The sequence below is a fragment of the Castanea sativa genome, chromosome 4, assembly GCF_040712315.1.
Source record: "Castanea sativa cultivar Marrone di Chiusa Pesio chromosome 4, ASM4071231v1".
NCBI lineage: Eukaryota > Viridiplantae > Streptophyta > Magnoliopsida > Fagales > Fagaceae > Castanea > Castanea sativa.
Genome location: NC_134016.1, coordinates 2,308,102 through 2,327,803, shown reverse-complemented (window position 1 = coordinate 2,327,803; position 19,702 = coordinate 2,308,102). Strand labels below are relative to the sequence as shown.

At 33.0% G+C, this 19,702-nt stretch overlaps 2 pseudogenes; both read left to right on the top strand.

The window, feature by feature from the left end:
- Positions 1 to 1,704: 1,704 nt before the first annotated feature.
- LOC142631447 (mogroside I-E synthase-like) lies at positions 1,705 to 5,224 on the top strand (annotated as a pseudogene).
- Positions 5,225 to 8,523: 3,299 nt separating this feature from the next.
- On the top strand, positions 8,524 to 15,409 carry LOC142631446 (mogroside I-E synthase-like; annotated as a pseudogene).
- Positions 15,410 to 19,702: the final 4,293 nt, after the last annotated feature.

Sequence of the window (19,702 nt, the reverse complement as noted above, 5' to 3'; positions counted from 1 at the left end):
TAATATGTTTCTTTTCTCTAAATATATCAGTCCCAAGACTTGAGTACCCAAAACAATCCAAAGGCCCTATGGATTTAGGAAAAACACTAAGACAAAGTAGAAATCTAGGAAAAATGACTATTGTATATAATCTAAATAATCTCTGCATGCTTCACTAGGATCATACCGTGATAAAGTTGCCACAATTCTTCCCATCTACCCGAAAGTAATTGTTTGTAAGATGCCCTGGAACACCTGCTGGAATAGGCTTATCAATTCGTTGTGAAGCAGTAGCATTAGTCTTCTGAGAAGGAACATTGTTTACTTCTGGCCCTTCAGTCTGACTCTTCTGAGCAGGTTGGGCATTGATATGTATTAATGTAATACTAGAAAAGGGTTTAGCTGTCGAACAAATGGTTGATTTGGTCTGACTTCATCTCTCTTGCTTTGTCCTACTTATTACTAATGATTTTTATCAAGCTCATATACTTCTGTTAGTTCTCTTTCCAGCTTCAAAATTTTTGGGAATACTGATTGAAAATAAGTTTGATGTGTGCTGTTTCTGAACTGCAAGGTATTAAACATTTGTTTCTGTACTTGCCGTCATGCTAGCAAATATAGGGGTTTCAGCCAGTTTTACCTATTATTGGATTTGAACCAATGACTTACCGCTTACTATTCAAGGGGGGGTGGAGCGCTAAGAAAGAGAAAGCGTTCTCACTATTTGAAATGAAGCAGCAGCTAGCACGCTAAGATCAGAAGGAAAAATAGCAACTACAGAATTCAATTTAATTTTCAATTCTTGTTTAATATAATAAAGAAGAAAAACCTTACCAATAATTGGGAGCTGAGGTCAGTAACTTGGCTTCTTTAACCAATGACAAATGTTCAAAGAAATGCAACAAATGCTCACTGCAATACCTGTTCATCTTGAGAAAATTGCAAGTAATCAAAATAGGTATCATGCAAAAAGCTCAAACAATTAAGGTGAGACAGGGAGATCTCCAGAGGCTCATGAATCCTAGTTGTGTTGTTCTTTCTAAGGTAGCAAAAACTCAAGGGGAGGGTCTATCCTTTTATGATTTATTTATATATATTGTAGTTCCTCTCTCCTTTGGACTTTGTAAAATAGCTGTTTTGCATGTACATGTAAACAAGATTGCTTGCTTGGTGCATTTCTTTATAATACCAATTGGTTTCATAAACGAGGTTGTCTTATTATTATTTGTTTCTTTTATTAAAAAAAAGAAGAAAAACAAATAAGTCATAAACGAGGTTGTATTATTATTATTATTATTTTCTTTTATTAAAAAAAAGAAAAAGAAAAACGAATAAGTCATAAAGGAGGTTGTACTTTCCAAGACAAATTTGTGATACATTAAGAAGCCAACCATTTCTTATTTGTTAATTACTATAAAATAATAACTAAGAATAAGTCGTTATCTTATTTTTATCAACTATAAATTTATTTTGTAAATAAAATAAAGATTTATAATTAGTAAAATATGTTAAGAAAGACAAGTGAGCCGCGTTGAGTCTCAAATCTCAATGGAAACAAGTTTGAAATGACTTAGACATACATACAAACAAACAATCTGCCGTGTTACTGATATTATAGATCCTTCACCTCAACTGATGATATTGAATATGTACTTCTTCAAAAGCAAATAGTCAACAATTTTTCCTCCTCCAACTTCTTGAGAGCAGAGAGAGCACTAGAGAAAAATGGAGAGGGAAACTATGCTCCAATTCTCAAAGCGCCTAGCCTCAAAGGGCCCTAGAGTCACATTTGTCACTACCACTGTCATTAGCGAGACCATACAAGCCCAAGCCAGCAGCTCTGTCAACTTTGAGATCATCTCTGATGGCTCTGAGGAAGTCGACAATCAGGAAACCATAGATGAAGGTGTCCAGCGTTTCAAGTCAAAGGTCTCAGAAAGCTAAGCAAACCTCATCCAGAGACATAATAACTCCAAATACCCTCCAAAGTTTCTTGTGTATGATTCACTTATGCCATTTGCTTTAAACATTGCTCGACAACTTGGCATAGATGGAGCTCCATTTTTACTCAGTCGTGTGTGGTTAATGCCATCTATTATCATGCACATCGAGGAGAAATTAAGATGCCCTTAGAAGAAGGGTCTTCAATATCATTGCCTTCGATGCCATCACTCTGCAAAACCTTTTAGTGAATCAATTCTCAAATTTCCAGGATGCGAATTGGCTCTTGTGCAACACTTTTGACAAGTTGGAAGATGAGGTAGGTTCAATAATACATTCATGCTATAAATATAGATTTCTAGGACATGCAACAAAATTTTATAACATATATGAATAATTTATGAATTGATTACATTAAGAATAAGTTATGAAATATCAACTCGTACGTACACAGTAGTACGTACACAGTAGTGACTTTGGATAAAAATCTTTTATCATTCTTTCGGTGTTATAATATATGAGACATTAATCACATGTTGACACATTTTCCGTTTTATTTTCTTCTAAAATATCAAAAGTAAAAATTAAAAAAAAAAAAAAAAAGACAGGACAATATTTATATGACATATTACAATTAGAAGAAGTATAAAATGGAACACTAAAAATGAAATAGTAGAATTAGACTTGATGAGATCATAATGATGTCAATTGAGTTACAATTTACAAGCCATTAATTCTGAGACTTGGAAAATATATAGTGTGAAAATATTTTTTTAATTATGATCATCAAATACTGAGAGAGCATATATTATTATTAAATATAGCATATGTAAATTATCTTTGAAGTGTATCTGCCGATCGACCAATATATACTATTCTCTATTAGAAATGAGCACACATCTCATATCACTTCTTCTACTTTTTTTTTTTTTAATTTGGTCAAATTTCTTCAATCAAAATATTTCAATTTAGGTTAAATGCAAAAAGGCCTTTGTGGTATGGATCGTTGCTAAAAACATCCTTTTTGTTACAAAATTGACATTTTAAATCCTTTTGTTATTTGAAAATAACTCAACTGACCCTCATGTTATACTAATGTGACATTTCTTGGACAAAAAATGACCACGTGAGTATCATATGAGCCAAGATACGTACAAAATAACTAAATCTTACCTAACATATTTGCCCACTTGGTCATTTTTTGTCCAATAAAGATAACCGACGTTTAAAAGAATGCTCAATTGTGTTGAGGACAATTTTCCTCTAAAATGGTTTAGGGGAAAGTTCTTAAAAGCATTACATGGCAACTAAAATGAGCACCCATATGAATTATTAGTAACATGATTTACTTAATAGTCATGTGAGACTTTTAAAAATGATTTAATGAATTATGTAATTTAATACACATGCATGTACTTATGAATCACCACGTAATAAACTGTACCAGATTCCTTCACTTAATTTGGTGGAAAACTTTATCTTGTTTTAAACACCATAAAAAGTTTAGAAAGTAAATTTTTTAGAACAAAACATATGTTTCATAATAACCCCAACCTTTTAATTTTAAATCAAGTCATTTATCATCCTAGAAAATTTACTTCTATTAATATTTATCCTAAACAATTTTGCGTGCCCAGTATATTTATACTTTATAATATCTATAAATAGAACTTTCATGGACTCTTTGTTACCACTCACAAACTAATAGTTGTATTTAGAGAAAACAAAATTGTGCCTTTATTTATAAGTAGGAATCATAACCGAACAATGTAAATTGGGGATAAGAAGATATCTTTATGGAGATAACTTGAAGATGGGGGATGACACCTAATTTATTTAGTTTTTAAGAGGATAGAGATTGTTATTTTGTGACGGTGCTGAAATATTACTTTTTAATTTTTTGGTTAAAATCGTTGAGAGATTCAGATAACTTTGAATTCAAGTTAAAATTGAATTTAAGAGATAATTCTCATACCATGTTAGAATAATTGTTAGAGTAGATAGAAAAATTAGATAGCAAAAGTGCATAGGAGGACAACATATACAATGAAATGCACTTTAGCAACTAAATCTTTATTGTCTTAAATTATGTGATACAAAAACTTCATTGAGGGTATGTATATTAGACTAAACCGTGCATTACAAGTAGATTTATTTGCCTACACTACAAGTACGTTACAGTACATTGAATCTAATTAACTCAGAAACAACGATTTCAGATCATGAGCCTTTATAACTTGAACATTGTTAATATATTCATGCTCTTCTTTTGTTATTTAAATATGAATTTATATAATTACACTACATGCATTTAAATAATATGAAAAGAGGAAGTATCATTTGAGTTAGAACAGACATTACCAAAAACAACATATACATATCCTTTATAGTTTTAGATTGCATCCTATTTATGGTACTGGTATTGCTATCCTTTCCATCTTTAGTTAACAATTTTTTTTATATATCATTGACCAAAGATGGCATGGTATAGGCGTTTTTAATACTTCTTTTCATCTTCTTTTATTTTTCTTTTCCATGGTTTTGTTCAACATATATGATTCTACTTTCTAAATTCCTTTAGGTAGTAAATTGGATGGCAAGTCGATGGCCTATTACAACAATTGGACCAACTATTCCATCAATGCACTTAGACAAGGGGTTGGAAGATGACGAAGATTATGGTCTTAACCTATTCATACCTAATATGGACACTTGCATGAAGTGGCTAGACACAAAAGAAATTGGCTCAGTGATTTATATATCATTTGGAAGCTTGGCAACCCTTGGAGAAGAACAGATGGAGGAGATAACATAGGGCCTAAAAAATAACAATTGCCACTTCTTATGGGTAGTTAGAGAATCCGAAGTAAAAAAGCTTCCCATAAATTTTCTGCAAGAACCAACAGAGAAAGGATTAGTTGTGAGTTGGTGCCCCCAACTAAAAGTATTAGCTCACAAGGCAGTTGGATGCTTCATCACTCACTGTGGATGGAATTCGACGCTTGAGGCATTGAGCTTGGGAGTGCCAATGGTTGCAGTGCCACAATGGACAGATCAACCAACTAATGCAAAGTTCATTGTGGATGTGTGGAAGGTAGGGGTTAGGATTAAATTGACTGAAAAAGGTATTGCTACCAAGGAAGAAATAGAGCTATGCATAAAGGAAGTAATAGAGGAAGAGAGAGGGCAAAGGATGAAGAGGAATGCATTGAGATGGAAAGAATGGGCTAAAGAAGCAATGGAAGAAGGTGGAAGTTCAGATAAAAATATAGAGGAATTTGTGGCAAAACTTGCACACTCCTAATATTATTGTAAGCGAAAACACTTCATTCAAATAGTGGATAAGAAGAAATGAATGATTTTACTATAATCTATTGCTATGAGGCCACATGTATGTAGATCATCAATAAAAAGGGTATCATTTCATTGTAAGAAATATTTTGTCAATCTCAAATCATCATCGTATATATCCAAATTAAATCACCTATTTAATAACATTTGTATAGAATCAAGTCATTGTTAACGTAGGATAACCCTATACATGCATATGTCAATATAGTAAGATCACATATTAAACAGTGGGATTCAAGCATTTATTGAATAATGATTTTTCTTTTATATACAAGATTGAAATTCTACTCTAGCATAATCTAAGTGTACATGTGTGTGAAGCTCCCTTCTAGAGACTTGAACCCCGACCCTTGCCCCCTATCCTCCACTAGCATTGTTTTAGTCATGCACACAAAAAGGATCAATCATCCTTAATTGCACTATGACCGCTTTGATATGGATTTTAGGGTTAGGGTCATCTAGAGGATCTTCACTTAAAAAACATTATTATTTTATCCCTAGTGCGAAAAAAAGTTGGAAAAAATGGAAATGGGATGTTTACACATTGATGTAATTTATTAATTTATTGTTTATATTTCTCGAAGAAGTAATAAAAATTGAGTTATTATATATGACACATAAAAAATGAATAGTCAAATTTTCACTACATGGTAGAAGAAATTTCTGGTTTCTTTTTTATTTAATAATAATTTTTGGTAAGAAAACTTTATTTTCAAATGGATAGAGGCTAGTAATTTTAAATGAATTTCAAGTAATATTAGTAAAGGGCTAAAAGTAGTTAAATTAATGAAAAAGTTAAAGGATTTCTTAAGGGCATTAGTTTAGCAAATATTTTTAGAAATTTTTATGAGAAAAGAAAAAAATAGAATTAATTGTTTTGACAAATTTTTATATTTCCAATAAAAATGGTGTCAAAACTTTCCAAAAATAGTATATTTACAATAGATTAGTCCAAACCTAGAATTTGATCAAATTTCACCAAGAATAATCTAAGATCTTTAATTATTGAGTTGGTTCAATCGATCTAGGCACTCACATCAATTCACCATATGTTAAAGTACTCAATTATGAGCATTGGACATTTGTTATTGACTATCGTTTACACGGACTTGCTACTTTTTGTCCACCACTCATAGTTGAAAGTTAAACATATGTTGATTGAATTTCGATAGTCTTGAGCTTCTGCATGCGTGGAAGGTATAACGAGAAAATTTATGGCAATGATGTGATTTTAAAAAAATATTAATACAATCAAAAGTTTTTAGATGGTGGAACATTGTTTAAAGTTCCACTTGGTGTAACACCTACTTTATTTTAATTTGTACTAGATAAATAATAAGAGAGATATTTTCTATCTATTCAAATAAATTAGTATAGATTTAGATTAATTAGATTACTTTGGACTAAGATTTGTTTTATACTTTTATTGATGGATGTATAAATTCATATGTTGACATAGAATAAAGAACATTAATGAATTATTAAGTTACAAATTTGTTAAGGACATTTTTTTATGTAATTAATTAATCCTTTGACAAAATGCACTTTACTTGTAATTGGTAGATCTAGGATGTGTTTAGTACTTCAAGAAACAAGAGTTCAAGTCAAGTATTAAAATCATGAAAATTGGACTAAGAAACAAGTGAAGAAAAGCTGTTCATTAAAGGTCGACAGATACCTTGGCAAAAACATTATCAATCGAGATTTAAGAACGAAGCTCGACAGAAGCTCGAAAGAAGCTGAATCTGTCAAGATCTAATTTCCAGATCTGATTTTCAGTTCATGCTGACAAGTATGTGTGTGTATATATATATATTGAGTTTAAGTTACACCCGTTATAACTTTAAATAATGTTATACCATCTAATATTTTTTAAATAGATATGAATTTTGTTAAATCCATCGTTGGATTACATTATCTTCGTATATTCTTCATACTTACAAAATTTAAAGATAATCAAAAACTAATGGCTATGTCATCAATCAATTCTTTAAAGTTAAGTTTTTATAGTTTAAAATAATGCATAGAAGATGAGTTTATGGATTGAATTTTAAATTACATTCAATTGGCATGAAACTTCGCATGCATGTTAGGAACATATAGAACATATAATTCAAAAGTTGGAGTATCAAAATATGAATTCAATAACACAAATTATTGGGTAGTGTAATATTGTTTAAAGTTATACTAGTTATTGGAATAGTTTTGGTTGTGTACATGGGGCAGTGGTAAATTTTATAAAACATGGGGTAGGGTTTTTGTTTTTAATTTCTGTCGTTTTATGGTTTTAATCTCATTTTTTATGTTATAAGAATAAGATTCAATTAAATAAATTATGGGCATTTTTTAAAATAAAAAATATTATAACTAACTTTCTGAATTATCTTAATATATAAAAATTAAATGGCTTTTAAATGAGTGGAGCTGAAACCTTAGTAAAGTACTAAAATGTGTTTAAAAAGACAAGTGAGCTAGGTTCACTCTCAAATCTCAGTGGAAACTACAAATTTGAAATGACATAGAGCACTAGCATCCGGGTTGCAATAAAATTTCTATTTTACATTCTCAAAACTTACTTTATCTATTTTACTACCTCATTTTACAACTCACCCAACATCCCAAATTCTATTTTTACATACATCACAATAAAATAATATATACTTCCTAATAAAATAAATATAAAACTACCCCCTCTGTCTCTCTCTCTCTCTCTCTCTCTCTCTCTCTATCTGTCTCTCTCTCTCTCTCTCTCTCTCTCTCTCTCATCATCCCCAAACCCAAACCTAGAATAGAACCCAAATCAAGCCAACCACCCAAACTCAGCTACCACCACTCAAAACTGAAACCACCACCAACAACCACCACAATCACCCATACCACCAACCACAACCACCACAAATCACCACCAAGAACCCAAAACAAAAAACCACCATAAACCCACCATAGCCTCCTCTGCCACCACAGACTAACGCCACCACAAACCCACCACAGTAAAACCCACCCCAACCACCATGGCAAACCCAACCACCATGATCCTACAGACCCACGGCAACAACCCACTCCACCACCACTGCAACAACCCACCTAAACTCAGCCACCGCCACCACCGCCACCACCACCAATCAAAATTGAAACCACCACCAACAAACAAAACAACCACCACAATCACCCACACCACTAACCACAACAAATAAGTCAACAATTTTTCCTCCAACTTCGTCAGAGCTGAGACTGAGAGAGCATTAGAGAAAAATGGAGAGGGAAACTCATATCCTAGTGATTTCTTATCCCCTACAAGGTCACTTAAACCCAATGCTACAATTCTCAAAGCGCCTAGCCTCAAAGGGTCCTAGAGTCACATTTGTCAATACCACTTCTATCAGCAAGTCTATACAAGCCGAAGCCAGCAGCTCTGTCAACTTTGAAATCATCTCAGATGGCTCTGAGGAAGTCGAAAATCTGGAAACCATAGATGAAATTTTCCAGCGTTTCAACTCAAAAGTCTCACAAAGCTAATTAGCAAAGCTCATCCAGAGACATAATAGCTCCAAATACCCTCCAAAGCTTCTTGTGTATGATTCAGTTATGCCATGGGCTTTAAACATTGCTCGACAATTTGGCATAGATAGAGCTCCATTTTTCACTCAGTCGTGTGTGGTTAATGCCATCTATTATCATGCACATCAAGGAGAAATTAAGATGCCCTTAGAAGAAGGGTCTTCAATATCGTTGCCATGGATGCCATCACGAGGGAGCCATGATCTGCCTTCGTTACTTTATGATACTGGCTTGCACGTAGCTCTGCAAGAGCTTTTAGTGAATCAATTCTTAAATTTCCAGGATGCGAATTGGCTCTCTTGTTCAACAGTTTCGACAAGTTGGAAGATGAGGTTGGTTAAATAATACATACATGCTATAATTATAGATTTCTAGGACATGCACTGACAACTCAAATGAGCACCAGTGGCAAAGCCAAAAATTTTTCCTTAGAAGGGAAACTATTATGACTAAAAAAAATTTTATTTCATAAATTAACTTTAAGTCAACATCTATTTTCTAGATCATGTTCGAAGCAATATCTATTTGCTTATGTTAACATTTTCAAGTGTTTCTAAGAGGTTTAACATATAATGTTTGAACAGTAGATTTCTCTCAAAATATTCATCAATTATGGATGGTTTCTCCATAAATTACTTACATTTTGAATTCTAATTATTAAATTTTATAAACTAATTACAGTTATATAGCCTGATTAAAAAGAAAAAACAAATTGTATAAATATGAAATGTAGCTGCTATATTATATATATATATATATATATATATATATATATATATTTTTTTTATATAGAATATAACATTCATGTTAAACTACACTATAATTTCAACCAAAAAAAAAAAAAACTACACTATAATTTGACAGCCACAAGGCCCACACTCCATCCAAATAAATAAAAAAAAAAACAAAAAAACAAAAAAAACAAAAACAAATAGAAGTTAACAGCCACACAATTTAAAACTAAACAAAATTAAGGTTAGTGTGGTACAACTGTACAGCACACACTATCAAAAAAAGAAGAAAACTAAGGGCAGTAACTAGTAGTTTGTTGTCCATAGCAGGGACATAGTGGGCAATTAGCTACAGTTGCTGAAGAATATAGTTAGTAGGCATTGGTGTGAAAGTAAACATAATTCTAACATCTCGAGTTTAAGAGAGTCAATTTTGGGGGCCAGTACTTACTAATTATAATGTTTAAAAATTAATGCTAATGGGCCATTTTGGCCTCTATAGCAGTAAACATCAAATAGAGCAAGAGGGAGAGAGAGTGTGAGAGACAAAGAGAGCGAGAAATATGGACCAGTGATGATGGTCACCGGCTTGGACTGGAGCAAGAACCGGAGCCAGTCAGGTGACTGGCGGCGCAGCGCAAGGGGCAGGTGCACTGCAAACACATAGAAACTGGACAGATTATATTTTGTTTTTTTTTTTCTTGGTTCTCTGGTGATTTGGGATATATTAAAGGGAAATCTAGGTTTCGCTAGTATTTGGACTGTTAAAGTGAATGGGCGATTAGATGGATAGTATTTATTTGTACCAATTTAATATTTTTTTTGTATTAATTTAGTTCTTTTTGTTTTCTGGACTGCTTAAAAATTTGAGCAGCCAAAATAATTTTATGATCTAAATTTTGCATTTTAAGAGGCAAAATTTGAAATTTCAGGGGGGCCAATTTGCATATTTTGATTTAAGTTATAGGCATTTTACCTACTAAGGGAAAATTTAAAAAGCTAGGGGGGATATGGATTCTCCTGCCCTCTTAGCTCCGCCTCTGATGGACACTCATATGAATTTTTAGTAGCATGATTTACATAATAGTCATGTGAGACATTTAAAAATGATTTAATGAATTATGAAATTTAATACACATGCATGTTCTTATGATTCATAATGTAATGGATTATAAGAGGTTCCTTTCACTTAATTTGGTGGAAAACTCTACGAGAGTTTGTTTAGACCACTTAAACAAATTGTTTAACCTAATTTATTAACCAAGTAATTATCTAGATTAATTTTCAGATCTAGGTTAAAACAAATAAATCATATCATGCAAAGTTGCGGAAAAGTAAATAACACCACGATATGATTACTCAGTAAAACCAATGAAACTAACCCGTTTCAAGGTAAAAATCTGGGGAGCATTTGACCTAACTATCCTCAAAGTAAACCAAATTCACTATAAGAGAATTGAAGTTTTTACAAAAGATTTAAACCTAAATCTAATGCTACTTCGTATGGTAACTTACTAATACGACCACGTGCAAGCTCCGAATTCACGGATTCTTTCTCTTCTTGGATTAACAGCAACACAAGCACACCCTTGCTTATGACTTTGAGACTCCACTTAAAGGTTTCAGATCACCATCAGTAGTTGATCTTGAATGCAGCAACTAGTTCTACCAATCCTTGATTGTAGTTAAGTTCCGGTAGAATCTTGTGTAGTTGAAGGTACAGAACTTCTCAAATCTCACAAAGAGTAATACATAAGTCTTCTCAAAAGTTTTCAAAACGTAGCTAAGGTTTTCTTTTTATATGTGGAGAAGTTTAAGTGAAACCATAAACATTTTTGTTGTGATTGGACTGAAATAACCTTCTGCAAATACTCTATTTGCAATTTTTGATCAGTCAAGTCTATTTCTCGATCGATTGAGAAAGGCAGAACTTGAATTCTCTTTTTTGCAATCAGCTAGACTTTGAAATCTTGAAACACACTTATTTAAGCACACTCTAAACACTTAGACTAGACCAGTTTTGCTCTCGGTTTGCCAACACAATATAACCATGATTCTAAACATTTAATTTAAATCTTTAGAACCTAACACTCTATTTTGTTTTAAAAACCATAAAAAGTTTAGAAACTAAAAATTTTGGAACAAAATGAGTGTTTCATAACAACCCCTACCTTTTAATTTTAAATCAAGTAATTTATCATCCTAGAAAAATTACATCTATTAATATTTGTCCTAAACAATTTGGCGTGGCCAGTTTATTTATACTTTATAATATCTATAAATAGAACTTTCATGGACTCTTTGTTACCTCTCTCAAACTAATAGTTGTATTTAGAGAAAACAAGTTTATTTTATGGAGAAAACAAAGTAGGAATCATAACCTAACAATGTAAAAGGAATATAAATTGGGGATAAGAATATCTTTATGGAGAAGACTTGAAGATGGGGGATGACACCTAATTTATTTAGTTTTTAAGAGGATAGAGATAATTATTATGTGGTGGTGCTAAAATATATTACTTTTTTATTTTTGGTTAAAATTGTTGAGAAACATATAACTTTGAATCCAAGTTAAAATTAAATTTAAGATATAATTCTCAGACCATGTTAGAATAATTGTTTGAGTAGATCGAAAAATTAGAGAGCAAAAGTACATAGGAGGACAACATATACAATCAAATGCACTTCGACAAATAAATCTTTGCCTACACTACAAGTGAGTTACAGTTCATTGAATCTAATGAACCCAGTAACACTGATTCCAGATCATGAGCCTTTATAACTTGAACATTGTTAATATATTCATGCTCTTATTATTATTATTATTATTATTATTATTATTATTATTATTATTAAGAATGAATATTTTTGTCTATGTCATAATTATACTAAATGCATTTAAATAATATGAAAGAGGAAGTTTAATTTGAATTAGAATAAATGGACATTACCAAACACAACATATACATTTCCTTTATAATTTTTTATTACATCCTATTTGTGGTACTGCTATCCTCTCCATCTTTAGTTACCAAAATATTTTTTATATATCAATGACCAATGGTGGCATGGTATAGGAGTTCTTAATACTTCTTTTTCATCTTCTTTTATATTTCTTTTCCATGGTTTTGTTACACATATATGCTTTTACTTTCTAAATTCCATTAGGTAGTAAATTTGATGGCAAGCCAATGGCCTATTATAAAAATTGGACCATCTATTCCATCGATGCACTTAGACAAGCAATTGGAGGATGACAAAGATTATAATCTTAACCTATTCAAGCCTAATATGGACACTTGCATGAAGTGGCTAGACACAAAAGAAAATGGCTCAGTGGTTTATATATCATTCGAAAGCATGGCAACCCTCAGAACAGAACAGATGGAGAAGATAATATGAGGACTAAAGAATAGCAATTGCAACATCTTGTGGGTAGTTAGAGAATCTAATTTTCTACAAGAAATAACAAAGAAGGGATTAGTTGTGAGTTGGTGCCTTCAACTAGAAGTATAAGCTCACAAGGCTATTGGGTCCTTCATGACTCATTGTGGATGGAACTTGACGCTAGAGGCATTGAGCTAAGGAGTGCCATTGGTTGCAATGCCACAGTGGACAAATCAACCAACAAATGCAAAGTTTATTGTGGATGTGTGGAAGGTGGGGTTTAGGATTAAAATGAATGAAAATGTGTTGACACCCCATTTTACAACTTGCTTTTAACCTCACATGAAGGGTAAAAGGGTAATTTCACCTTGGGAATATGCATATTAATTCTGGTCATTAGATCCTTAATCTCATTTCACCAAAATGATCTTGATGTTGTAACGATCAAATCGACTGGTCATAAACCCTAATCGGACCATCAGATTAAAAGTTATCATCAAATAAAGTTTTAATGGTTGAGATGCACTATCACAAATTGAGTCTGACGATATGTGATTATGAACAATTGGAGATTATGAACAATTGATTCCAATTGATTATAATTATAATCAATTTGGGATTAATGACTTGTCATAATTTGGTTGGCTAAGACTACATTTTATGGTAAGGTTGCACACACTTAATTAATTAGATAGTTAAATATTAATTATTCATTGAGTAATTTGTGTAGTTATCTTTTTAATTAGGGCAAATTTGGAACTAATTAAGTTTGGAATGGGAGTGATTGGAGCCTATTAATGTTAATTGGAAACTAATTTGGGACCTACTAATGTTAATTGGAAACTAATTTGGGACCTACTAATGTTAATTGTGGTGAAATTATTTTCTAATAAATGACCTCTGCTCACCATTTCACTGATATCTTTCAAAATATTTTGAATCTATGAATGAGGTTAATTTTCCCAGAAACTAGACATCTGAGGTTTCAATTTGAGCACAAAAACAAGACAATTCCAATCCGAATTGTGTAAGATATGATTTTTTTTTTTTTTTTTAATTTGGCTTTGCTAGCTGTTACAGTAGCTACGGGAAAGCCAAATTTTTGCTTGCTTCTCACTCCCATCAATCTCCACATTTAATGCACTAGATTTTCCCAAAGTCTAAAATAAGGTCTAGGTTCAGTATTCCTTTTAATCCTTTGTCAACCCTCATTAGATGACATTCCATTCATATTTTTTTCACCACTACTATATAACCCCCCTCCTCCATTCCAAAGGACACAAAAAAACTCCCTCTCTTCTTATATCTTGAGTTTTAGTGAAATAGAGTAGTCTTGACATATCTTGGTCTTCCTGAGACTCAAGATATTGAATGGGACTCACTTTCCCTCTCCTAGTTCTTCTTTTCCTTCACCTTCAGGACCTCCACCAAGAGCTTCATCCTCCACCATATGGATCTTGCATGAAGGTATAATCTCTTTCCCTAACTGGTTGTTTATGTTACCCTAATGAGAATTTAAGATTAAAGCATAATAGTATTTATTTAAATTCCCTTGAATATATTTGAATGTTTTTAAATGTTCTTATGTGTTCATCACATGTTCTTGCATAACACTAGTTTTGATCTTAAATCTACATAAAAAATATGAAAAAGGTGTTTGTTTCGTAATTCTTTCAAATCCTTAAATCTAGGCTATCACTATCCACACACATTCACTAGAATTTATTTTTCAATCCAAATGCAATGCTTAATAAATTGAATTAGGGTTTATCACATGCACACACATTAAATTCAACATGCAAATTGATTGATAATATATTAGATGATATGATGTGAATGATGGCCACCATAGTCTAGAAGACCGGTTTCACCGAGCAAGGTGGGTACCTAATAGCTTTCCACCTTGTAACATAGCCTCTGAACTTAGATCAAGAGTTAGTAGATCAAGTACTTGTCCAAGTACTTTTCAATCTATAGATTGTAACTAGGAAATAAAACCATTTACTTTATCTTAGATTGTATCTAGGACCAAAGCCATGTAATTTCCTAAAATCAATGTAAATTCATTTGAAAATCAATAAAATGAGGAATTTTTCAATTTTGGTTTTCTTATTTATTTTAATAATTAAATAAGTGGTGACTCCATTGTAAAACCCTTAATCTAAAGGTGAAAATATAACTAGTTGAACCTCCATTTTGAGAGGCAATAACACGACTCCACCCATTCACGTGGGTTTGGCCCAACAACATCCAAAAAAAAGGGTCGGGGGCAATGTCTCTCACAAAATGGCATTGCTACCAAAGATGAAATAGAGCGATGCATAAGGGAAGTAAGAGAGGGAGAGAGAGGGAAAGAGATAATGAGGAATGCAGTAAGATGGAAAGTATTGGCTAAAGAGGCAATGGATGAGGGTGGGAATTCATATAAAAATATAGATGAATTTGTGGTAAAACCCTCCTAATGTTAATGTAGGCAAATACTTTTCACTTGAAACTTCTGGATAAATGTGATTGAGAGTTGAACACTTTCTATTAAGTATATATTGTTTTAGGTGGATCCTTTACTTGCAATAAATGGGTCATATTAACTTTTGTTTAATTTTTTGTTGTAATTATATGTTTATTACTATATTTATGCTTGTAATTGTATTTTATTTTAGATATATATAGAGATTGATAACATGTAATTTAGGTCAGGTATGACCTATTAATCAAACATGTTATTAAATGGGTCATTTATATTGACTTTTACATGACTTCTTAATTAAACAGGTTAAATGTGTCGTGTTGGGTCAACCTATTTAATAAACAAGTTGTATTAGGATTGAAGATTATGGACACATTTATTAAATAGGTCGGGCTCGGTCAACCCATATAGCTAAATAATCATAGCTCAACACGACATAAACCCGACCTGCGAGCAAGAATTGCCACCCCTACTAGAAGCCTCGCATTTTCTCCATCTCTTTTACCCTTTCTTTCTTTTTTTTCTAGTTACTTTTTCATTACTATCTCACCATTCCTCTTCTCTAAGCCTATTCCTTATCTAATTATCTTCTTCTTCCATATCTATAATTCCCTCATTTGACATCTATTACCATTTCATTTTTTTTTTTTTTTTTTTGTTACCGTAACCCATATCACATTCTTAACTCTGCTCATCACTCCTTTTCAAAATGCTTTTATTTGAGGGATGAATATCTCTGATAACATCTTGATTGCACATGAGATTTTTGACAACCTAGGCAAGAAAAGAGGTAGGAAAAAGTGTTTTAGGGCTCTAAAAATTGATATGACTGAGGCATATGATAGGGTTGATTGGAATTTCTTGAAAGCTGTTCTTATGGCCATGAACTTTAAGGATAGGTGGGTGAAATGGATCATGGAGTGTGTTACTTCAGTCCAATATACCCTACTCATTAACGGCAACATCACTTAATCTTTTACCCCTAGAAAAGGGCTTAGACATGGAGACCCTCTCTCCCCTTACCTATTCCCTATGTGTGCGAACATTCTCTCCCTAGCCCTCATGAAGGCTAAAATTTAGAAGAGAACAAAAGGTGTTAAGATAGGTAGAAATAGCATCTCTTTCACTCGCCTATATTTTGCTAATGATGCCTTGCTATTCTTTCAAAAAGACAACCAGTCCTTAACTAATATTCAAGATATTCTCAACTGGTATTGTTCTTTACCAGGACGGAGCATCAATCTCTCCAAATCTGACCTATATTGCTCACCTAACATGATTGAAGAAGAGAAAGAAACATTAGCTCAAAACCTTGGAGTCAACTTGGTCAAAACCCCAAGCAAATACCTAGGCATAAACTTCATGTTAAGAGGCAAGAAGATTGCTGATTTCCAATTCCTTGTGGATAAAATTCACTCCAAACTACAAGAATAGAAGGAAAAACTTTTATCTCAAGCTGGTAGGACTACTCTAATCACCTCCACCCTTCAATCCATGCCTATGTATACCTTCACATGTTTCAAAATTCTTGAAACTATTTGTAATAAGATGGATGCAATCTCTAGAGCCTTCTGGTGGGGTCATGATCCAAGTGAAAAAAAAAAAAAAAAAAAAAAAAGCTCTATTTGGTAAATTGGGACAAGTTTTGTAAACCTAAAAGAGAAGGGGGTTTAGGTCTGAAAAAATTTGGTCTCATAAATTAGTCCATGGTGGCTAAGCAATTCTGGAGAATCAGTTAGAACCCATAATCCCTTATCTCCAAAATTTTCAAAGCCAAATACTTCCCTTACTACTCACTCCATGATTGCTCACCTAAACCCTATCATTCCTGGTTCTGGAGAGGCATCATTAACCAGAAAAATAGCAAATTAAAGGAAGATGGATTATAGGTTATGGAACTAACATTCCTCTTGATCACTTAGCTTGGCTCCCTTGTTAGCCATAAATGCTAAACCAACATAATCTAAGTGCTGGTACTGTGGCAGGCTTGATTGATCACACAAATCACTCATGCAATACTGCTCTTGTTAAAACCCTGTACCTCTACCCCATTAGTGAAGAAATTTTGAGTCTACCTATCCTTAAAATAGGAACTAGTACAAACAAACTACTTTGGAAACACTCTTCTTCAAGTGTATACCATGTTAAGAAAGCTTATAACCTTCTCTCAAAGGAGACTGCACCTTCTATTTCAAACATTTGGCAACTGATCTAGAAAGTGAAAGTCCCTTTAAAAATATGCAACTGTATGTGGAGGCTTCTCCATGACAGTCTGCCCACTTTCCTCACTTTGAAGAACAAGGGAATTTCTATTCAAAGCTCTTTCCCACCTGTTTCTATTTTGCCCCTTTGCTAAAACTACTTGGCATGGCTTTCCTTTAACTATACATACATTAAATTTCAACAGCATTTCTATTATGTGATGGGTTGGGCAGATTCTGCAAACTCATAAAGATACGGAGCAGAATAATATGCTTTACCTCCAAGGGGTCTTTGTTACCTTATGGGTCGTTTGGACACACAAGAATCTTGTGGTCTATGAAGGAAAAAAAATCCAAACCCAATGGAAGTCATACTAACTACTTAATCTCTTACTTACAAGTACAATGAAGCTTTTTCTGACTGTTCTACATCCTTCCATGGGAAGTTTGATCATATATGCCTGCACAAAATACTGGAAAGACCTTGGTAACTTATCATTAAGGTGGCTAGAGCATGATTGAAGAGATTCAATAATTTTGGCTTTGCCTATGAAGTTAAGAACATGCAAGGGATTATCATTTTGCAGGGGATGTTAAGTTGTATAGGGAAGATAGTTCCAATCACCATCTAGGAAGCAATGTTTGAAGCAACTATAAAGGCTAGGGACTTGGGCTACAACAATTTTGTGTTTCTTAGTGATAGTAAGAGAGTTGTTCAAGTTACCAACAGGAAATGGATTCCAAACTAGCAGGAGATGAGTTTGTTGACTAATTGGTCTCACTTAGCACACAATGGCACAAACTATCACTCTCTGTATATCCCAAGATCTGTAATTAGTAATGTTAGTAACTTAGCAAAACCAGCAACTAGGATGCCTATCCATTGTTGTATGGTTAATCAAACTCTTTTGTAATCTCTTATTTCTGGAATGGTATTAAAAAAAAATAAATAAAAAAAACACTCAGCTTTTTCATCATCATTGATTTTTTTTTTCCTTTTCACTTGTCCTTTTCTAATTCAACTTATCTTCTCCATATGTGAACCCGCCATCAGATTCCAAAAAAAAAAAAAAAACTCAGTGACTCAAAGCAAAGTACCAAAGACCCACTCTCCATTTCACTCCGAAACCAACGTCTCACACAGTATGACGAAATTCTGGCTGGAATGCTAGTTTTGGTTGGTATAGGCAAACATTTAGGACTAAACAGAATAAGGGTGTAACCTGCACTAGACCACCCATCGGGACGGAAAATTCTAGCTATTCTGGCTAGAACAGAACGGTTTTTAAAACCTTGGAAAAGATTGATATTCTTCTAACCAAATAATGACCTCCTTATATTCTGTTGCAACACTAACTAAAACTAGAACAACAATGTTAGGATATATGTGGAACATGTTAAGAACATATGTCATTTAGAATTGGCTAATCCTTTGACAAAACGCACTTTACTTATAATTGAGTAGATCTAGGATGTGTTTAATACATCAAGGAACAAAAGTTTAAGTCCAAGTATTGAGGCCATGCAAATCTGTGCAAGAATCAAGTGAAGAAGTACTGTTCTTTAAAGCTCGACAGATAGCTCGACATATGTATCTATCGAGATTTAAAAGGTGAAGCTCGACAGATAAGCTTGACAGCTGTATCTATCGAGAATTACGAAAATTAGTTTTTCAGATCTGTTGTTCACGCATATCTAAGCTATGTGTTTAGGTTTTCTTTTCTCACAACCCTAAACATATATAAGGATTATTTTAAGGGCCATCTCACTTGATGCAAAGGTTTTATGCAAGCATATTGTGACTAAAGACAATTTGCCCTAATTCATCTTTCTCTTGAAGAAGTTACTGCGTTTATATGCAGTAGGGTTTTGTGACCAAAGAGCTTCTTGATTTTCATTGTCTGGATGAACTGAAGAACTTTGCAGCCAACGTCCTTCTCAAGTTAGTGTGTTAGTTACGTACTGGGATCCGTGCATCGATTAGTTAGTCACATACTTGGAGCCGTGCATTGAAATGAGAGATTGTCACTACATTACAAATCCAATTGTGTATTGGGGTAAGGGTTCAATTGTAGGTTGGTATAAGG